Genomic DNA, 8,325 nt, shown 5'->3' on the forward strand with positions numbered 1-8,325 from the left:
GAGCCACAGGCATCTTTTTAAGGTGATGATTTCATTTCCTTTGAGTAAATGCCTAGAAGAGGGTTTGCTGGGTCATTTGGTAGTTCTAGTTCAATTTCTTTAGAAATATCCATACTGTTTTCTCTAATGGCTGCACCAATGTACATCTCCACCAACAGTATACGAATTATCCCTTTCGCCACACCCTCACTAATGTTTGTTATCTTTTAACATTTTTATAATAGTCATTCTAACAGGTATGAGGTGATATCTCATGGTGGTTTTGATTTGCATTTCCCTGGTGATTAGTGATGGTGAGGACCTTTTCATATACTTGTTGGCGATTTTTATTTTTTCTTTATAGAAATATTTATTCAGATCTTTTGCCCATTTTTAATGGATTTATGTTGTTGTTTTTCTATAATTAAGCTGTATGAGTTAGTCATAAATTTTGGATATTAACTCCTTATCAGATATATGGTTTGCGAATATATGGTTTGCAGATATATTGTTTCCTTTGCTGTGTGGAAGCTTAGTAGTTTGATGTAGTCCTATTTAATTTTTGCTTTTGTGACCTACACTTTTGGTGCGATATCCAAAAACTCACTGCCAAAGCCAAAGCTAGGGGCTCTTCCCCTGTATTCTCTTTCAGGAGTTTTATGGTTTTTGATCTTAACATATTCAGTTCTTTTATTTGCTTTGAGTTGACTTTTGCAGATAGCATAAGATAAGGGTCCAATTCCAGTCTTTTGCAGGTGAAAATCCCAGCACCATCTATCGAAGAGACTATCCTTTCCCCATTGTGCCTTCATGGTGCTTTTGTTAAAAATTAGTTGACTATGTATGTTAGGATTTATTTCTGGGCTCTTCATTCTGTTCTACTGATCTATGTATCTGTTTTCAGTCAGTACTATACTGTTTTGATTACTATAGCTTTGTGATATAATTTTAAATCAGAAAGTGTGATGCCTCTAGCTTTGGTTTTCTTTATCAGATGTTTTCCCAGCTATTCCAGGTCTTTTATGTTTCCATACACATTTCATTTTTTTATTAATCCATACACATTTCAGAACTGTGTTTTCTACTTCTATGAAGAATGCCATTGGGATTTTGATAGGAATTGCATAAGGCTTTTTAAACCAGTGGATGAGACTATATACTTAAATGTTTTTCCAGTGCTCACATTTGTGGATTCTCTGACCACAGCAGGCCTTAAAGGATTACAGCAAGAGCTAGACATGACTTCACCGTGTACTAAACCTGCGCACTCCTCATGTCCGAATTTTTCTAGTGTGAATGAAGAGCCCTATGTGAGTGCAGGTGGACATCAGTGCAGACAGGGATGGGGGAGGCTGTTTGTACTGCACCTGGTAGTCATTATCTCCCGGGCTTTAAGGGCTCTGCGTGCTGCTGGCTGGGAAGCAGCCGCCGCTGCTAGAGGGACTCAGTTTCACTTTCAGCATAATTAGGACATCATAAGGTTTAGGGTTACTCCTGATGCTTTAGTCCTACCTGAAAGAGTGAAAGGGGGGCGATGCCATCTGAAATCCAGATTCTGATCATGTTTGGTAGGTTTCTGATGTGTTGATTAGAGCCTGGCTATTGGCCCAGCCAGAGGCCCTAGGGAAGGATCTGCCTGGAGGTGCAAATGTGGGCAGCTAGGAGGAGCCCACACTAGAGCTCTCAGCTCCTCTAGGGAGTGGGTGATGCCACCCGTTCACCTCTCATAATCTGTCATTCGCTTGACCTTCCTGCCCAGCCCAGGTGACCCTGCTCATGCGTCCCCATTTCCTCTCTCATATACTTGGGCTTCTTTACTCAGTGAGCAGTGGTGAGCTCTCCCCAGATGCCACCTCTACTCAAGATTCCCTGATGGGTTCTCCCTTCATTGGCCCCTGAACTGCCTGGGGGCAAAGACCTGCCTCCACTGGCCAACCCTTCCCAGCATGTGGCCTCCTCCTGTGGCCATTTCTGGCTCTGCCTCCCTCAGTTGCCCTTACTCCAGAGCTTACCCTAGGCCAGCCCTGGCCTGGCTTCCCTGGAAATAAAACCACGGAGTCCTGAAGAGTCCCATCCTGACTTACAGTCACCAAATCAGTTGCCATTTGAGCTCTAGAACTCCCAATGTGTCTGCCACCGCAATTCCCCATATCTACAGCTCTGAGACCATTTCTTTTTGATATAAACAAACAACAAGAAACAGCCCTTCAACACCTCCACATTTTCTAAGGAATTAAATGTACACGTCTCAGTGTTGAATTCAAAACCCTATGCAATCTGGTCCCAACTGGAGATCACTTATAGATTTCTGAATGTGCTCTGAACCACGCATTGCACACTGTTATTCCCATGGCTCTCCCTGTCTGAATGGCCACCCCCACCCTGCTAAATGGTATGTGCTGGATGCTGGGCCACCCTCTCTAGCTCATCTCTGAAGCCACCCTCTATGACGCTCCATGACCAGACTCCCTGTCTTGCCCTGGCCCAGCCTTCTCTGACATGGTGGTAGCTCCTCACATCTCCCTCCCCTGGCTGTGGTCTGCATCTCTGAGGGCAGAAGTCCATCTCTGTGCTTTCCAGAGTTCTTGGTACATAGGGGAGGACCCTGCATTTAGGCCTGAGTGGAAATGGAAGGGGATGCATGGTGGCCCCTCTTGGACCACTGGCCTGGCCTTGGGGTAGAAGGAGAAAGAGGTTGATGCAGGGCAAGGTTCCAGGAAAGCCTGAGGGGTCTTCCTGTGCCCCCCAGACTGTGGTTGCCTGTGTACTGTTGGCATTAAAGCAATAGTTCCCAAATTCATCAATTCCAAAGAAACGTTTATTATTAAATTATTTACCTCATAGACATAGGCTTGGGACTATGTTACCTGCTAAACAAATTGCATTAATTTACTAATTCAGTGCCTTATCTTTGTCATTCAGTTTCCCATGTGGTTGTCCCAGAGGACTTCGGATCAGAGGAGATGATCAGAGGGGCCACAGTGCTCTAGTAGCCAGTGCACAGGGAGATTTCGATTCACAGATTTAGAAATAATGAAGTGAAGGACTCGTCACTGCCCTCCTGAAAGTACAATTGGAACTCTCTGGATTAAAGTTTCTTGTTTTCTGTTAAAATGAAAATCCCTGGTTGGGGTGATGATTTAACACTGATTATTAGTTATCCCTGAATAGGTGGAGATATTAGTCTTTATGAAGCCACAAGGAAGAGGTTTAAGAGAGGACGTTTGGAGATAGTTTCAGTTCCCCCGATCTGGCCTTGACCAGGTCCACACGCACCAATGTTGTCTTGAGAGAATTCTGAAGTTAGAGAGTGGCCATCCCTCTGTCCTGCTGCAGGAAACCAATTTTATGCATGCGGCAACCATAGTCAGGCTTTTTTGTTCCCTGAACCACGGCAAGTGGAAGCAAAGGGCATGGTAGGCTGGGGAGAGGAAGCCTGCCCAATCTGCCCACCTGCAGCCTGATTGTTGTGAAGGCAACCAGAGTGGGCAAGGCTGGGCCCTCCATAGAGCAGAGGCCCCTGGGGCTCTCTCAGCCTCAGAAGCACAGACCCTGAGAGGCCAAGGCCTCTTCGTGGCTCCAGAGCATAGCCAGAAGCGTCTCTCATCCTACCGTACTTCCCATCGCCTCCCCGCCAGACTCCAGGGACAGTGCATGGATGGTCTTTCTCATGACAATCTTGCATGTTCCACCATCGGTCCAGGCCTTTTATGGTGGTTGTCATTATTGTGTAGTAGGCCCAGACTGGGTTCAAACCCACCTGCCTCGGTCTATGCAGCTGGCGCCCTACCCACTGAACTATGGGCACCGCCTGGCCCAAGCCTTTTAAAAATGACTTTCATTCTTGTCTGGAGTTTTCCCTCTAACTTCCCACATCTGTGAAGCCTACACCTTTGCCAGGTCAGCTCAAACTGCCTCTTCTCCACACCCAGCCCTCTCTCTAGCTCTCACTAGAGAGACATGTATGACTGGGAATGAGAGCTAAATTTCTATGTGGTCATATTGGTAGGGGTCACTGCTGTGTCTTGCCTGTAGCCCCCGGCCCCTCTATTCCCATGCACGCTGGTGGCATCCTGCTGCAGCACCTGGGGCTTACTGCCCCATTAATGCCTGTGGTGTAGACACACCCCAGGGCCCTTGTCCCTCAGGCAGGGCAACTCTGAGGCACATTGACACAGGTTCCCAGAGGTCCCAGTGGCCTTGAGCCCAGGTGCCTTCAGGGGTAACCGGCTCATTAGCAGCCCCTGCGTTGGCATCCTTCCCTTCCCTGTCTCACTGGCTTGTTCTCTTACTGATGCTTCCTGTGGTCACCTCCTAAATAAGCCACTCACATCAAAATCCTTGTCTCAGGCTCTGCTTCTAAGAGAATTCTGTTCAAGACAGTATCCCAATCTCATTGCGCATAGGATCAAGACCCAGATCCTTTGCATATCACATCATAATTAGACCCTGTCCCCATTTCCATTCAGGTCCCAGTGTGGGTCCTTTAGGAGGATGCGTTGGATATAAGTCTTTTGCCCTGTCCTTCTTCTCTAACCACTGGCCTGGTAATTAGCACTGGCTTCCTACTTGCCTCCAGCTCATCTGCCATCATCCCCTTACTTCTGCCCACTCTACCCCCATATAGTCTTATCCTTTGCCCTTTGCTATGAGCTATTCTGTCTGTGTTTTTTTTTTTTTGCATAAGGCAAAAACAGTTGCCCTCTGTTGCCTCAGGCTATAGTGCCATGACGTCATAGCTCACAGCAATCTGAAATTATTGGATTTAAGAGATCCTCTTTCCTCAGCCTCTCAAGCAGCTGAGACTACAGGCATGTGCCACCACCCCCAGCTAGGTTTTCATTTCGATTTTTAGTAGAGATGGGTTTTCACTCTTTCTCAGGCTGGCCTTGAACTCCTGAGCTCAAGCAATCCACCACCTTGGCCTCCCAGAGTGCTAGCTAGGATTATAGGAGTGAGCTACCTTGCCTGGCCAAGCTTCTCTGTCTTCTTGAATGGCTTCATCCTTCATCCCCTCCTCCTCTAGGCCAGAACATCCCCTGATACCCAGCAGGGCCAGCAGCTCTTCCCAGTTGCAGCTGCTGTGAGTTGGAGATGCTCCTTTGTCTCCCTACAATGCAGTGCGCCAACCCTGCCTCCCTTAGAGCCCTCACCACCTGGCTGATTACAGAGACACGTTCATCTTCTATACCTGGTATGTGAATGCAAAAAATCTGCCCCACCTTAACCATCAACTTCTGAAGGCTAGGGCCCAGATCCCTAAGTCTTTGTACTTCTGAAAAGTGTCTGCGCAACTACAGCAGATGGGGGGGGGTCCAGAAATTCCCATGGGTGACTTAGCATTCCTGACAAAGCTGATGTACAGGGGAGGTATGCTCCAGGGAACAAAGACCAGAATAGAGCAGGACCGTGGGAGTAAAGAAGCAGCAGTAAAATGTTTAAATCATGAAATAGCAGAGAGCTCTGCAAGCCATTAGATAATTATTCAAAGTGAAAAATCAGAATGCCAGCTTTGGCTGCCTTTATGGGGTTGCAGCTGCTTTTGGAGTTTGACTGAATAAAGTATTAACTTCTTTGCCTCTGATTTCCCTCCTTGCTTTTCCATATTCTGGGGCCCTCATGTTCCTTGACTCCCAGACTCCAGGGTAGGTGGTGGCAGGGAGCCTCCCTTCTCCACCACCCCTGTGATCCCCATGACAGCCCTGCAGGCTTGTCTCCCTCCTCTCTGCCCTGGCTCCTGTTCAGCTTTCTCTGTGCTCTGGACACAGGTGCCACTCTTCTTCCTGTCTTTGTACCCTTTTGGGCTACAGACCAGACCAGGAAGGCAATTCTCAGAGTGTGGCTCTCCTCCTACTGGACTGAGTGTGTTCTGGAGCTGTCCAGACTGTGACTGGTGCCCCAGGCTGTGAGGGTAGGGTGGGGTCCAGGTGGCTGGGAGCTGGCTACCCAGTCTGTGCTACTTGTGCATCTTTGCTTTACAGGGGAGTTAGTTTCATCATTGGTAGCCTGCGATAACAAACCCACATCATGAGTGGAGTAAAGAAATCAAGGTATTGAGCGTTTCCTGAGTATTAGACACTTTTGCATATGTCACTGAGTTTGCCTCTCACCACAGTGCTGCCAGGTGGGCACTTACTGAGGAAGGAAAGAAGGTAGACTCAAAGAGCTTCTAAGACGTCAATGTTTGCACAACCATTTGTTGGGGCCAGGCTCCGGCTCCCTCCCAGGCTTCTAATTTCTAAAGCCTGTCAGTTGACAATAACACAATAACTCTGAAATATTGTCCTAAGCCCTACCCTCACCCCACTGCTATTGTAGGGGAGGAAAGTAACATCTTTTGCTCACACTGCACAAGGTTCAAGGCTGAAACCTCTATAAAAAAAGACAGATTGACAAGAGAAAAGCATACATATTTATTTAAAGTAAGTTTTATGTGACTTGGAGTCTTCAGAAACGAAGACCCAAAGAAACAGGGAAATCTGTGCCTTTTTTTTTTTTTTTTTTACACAGAGTGTCACTATTTTGCCCTGGGTAGAGTGCCATCACAGCTCGCAGCAACCTCAAATTCTTGGACTTGGATTCTCTTGCCTCAGCCCCCTGAGTAGCTGGCACTATAGGAGCCCACCACAACACCTGGCTATTTTTGGTTGCAGTTGTCATTGTCGTTTAGCAGGCCTGGGCTGGGCTCAAACCTGCCTGCCCTGGTGTATGTGGCTGGAGACCTACTCAATGAGCTACAGGCACTGAGCCAGAAATCTGTGTTTTTATGTACAGTTGTGCAGAAGTAAGGCTGGAGGACAAAGGGTATACGCTAATGTAATAAGCTGGGGGAACTCAGCAAGGCCTGGGGTTCACAATTCTCCGTGTCTCTGTGTCTTCATTCCTTCCTGCAGGTGTTGGGAGGACCCTTCTGGAATGAGGAGGGTCTTACAACCTACTTTGGAGTAAGACCAGAGATCCTCCTGCTTCTGCTGTTTTCTCAGATGCCTTCAGCTTAAAGCACTCAGTCTGCCAAGGTGCCACATTTGGGGGTAGCGTGTTCTGAGTCTCATCACAGTCTCAGCCCCTCTGGTTCTCCCTCTGACCTTCTAACTGGGATCTCAGCTTTCTATCTGTCTCTGACACTCTACTTTTCTAGAAAACAAACCTGATATTGATGCTCCCCTGCTTGAAATCTCCCCCAGCCTCCCTTTTGTCTAGAAAATAAAGCCCAAGCAAGGCCCTTGTGGTTCGGTCCCCACCTGCCTTTCTGGGAATGTCTCCCCGGTCATCTCAGGGTTGTCCTTCCTCTACGCCTGTCCTGTGCAGGTGTCCTTCCTCTACGCCTCTGCAGTGATGCAAATATCCAGGGCCCAGGGCCCCACCCTGCACTTCTGTGCCGACTGTGGTCTCTGTCCTCCTCCAAAGCCTGCTCCTAATGTCTGCTCTTGGGGAAGCCATCCCTTGTCCCTTTTGGCAAAAGCCTCTGTCAGTGCTCCCCGCAGTGGGTCTGGGCTGCCCTTTGTACACTGGCTGCCCACTAGACATGGCTCTGTGCAAATGGGGACCTTTCCGTTCAGCACCAGAAGGCCAGCCAGTCGTAGGAACAGCACTAACGTGTGTGCTTTGTAGCATGGACCCTGTACATAGTGGCAAATACTGCCACTTCTTTGGGGCAGGTTATTGCAGGTTGGTTTCCCTGAGACGTAGACTCTGGGGAGGAGTCTATGTTCAGAGTGTGTAGTAAGGAGGGTGGGTCTCTGGAGAAGAGGGAAAGAGACAGACCCAGGCAGAGGGAGATGGCACGCCACAGTACAGGCCTGGGCCAGCCCCCTGGAGGCTCTGGTGCTGGCATGGCCCATCCGCAGTGCTTTTGACTGAGGTAGCTCACTCAGGTCTCCAGTGTTGCTTAGTCACTGGAATGTGGGCTGCCTGGAAGCAAAACAGGCCTTTGCAGCTGGGGCAGTGGCTGAGGCAGTGGCTGAGGCACTGACAGCTGGGGACTGTCTGCTGCTACCACTGCTACCACTGCAGAAGAAAGTCCTTCCCCAAAAGGGGGATCTGGGTGGCTCATGATAGTGTCCACCATAGGAGGGTGTCAGAACCCCCAGGAGCAAACTGCTGTCTCCTCTGCCCCATACTTTGTACATGTTATGCATAGCACAGGGTTGTGGTTATCAGGCCTGCTAGTCAGTCACTAGGACATAGACCATGATGACACATTGATGGAGCTCTAGAACACACAAGGGACCAGGATACATATGCATGGTCGGGGCAGTCCTGCAATGTGTGCTGAGGACCTGCCCTTGTGAAGACCCCGAGCCACTCCTTGGACCCATCTTAGTGTCTTGTCCACTGTGGATGTGG

This window comes from Otolemur garnettii, unplaced genomic scaffold (genome assembly GCF_000181295.1).
Source record: "Otolemur garnettii isolate 467f Iridium unplaced genomic scaffold, OtoGar3 scaffold00031, whole genome shotgun sequence".
NCBI lineage: Eukaryota > Metazoa > Chordata > Mammalia > Primates > Galagidae > Otolemur > Otolemur garnettii.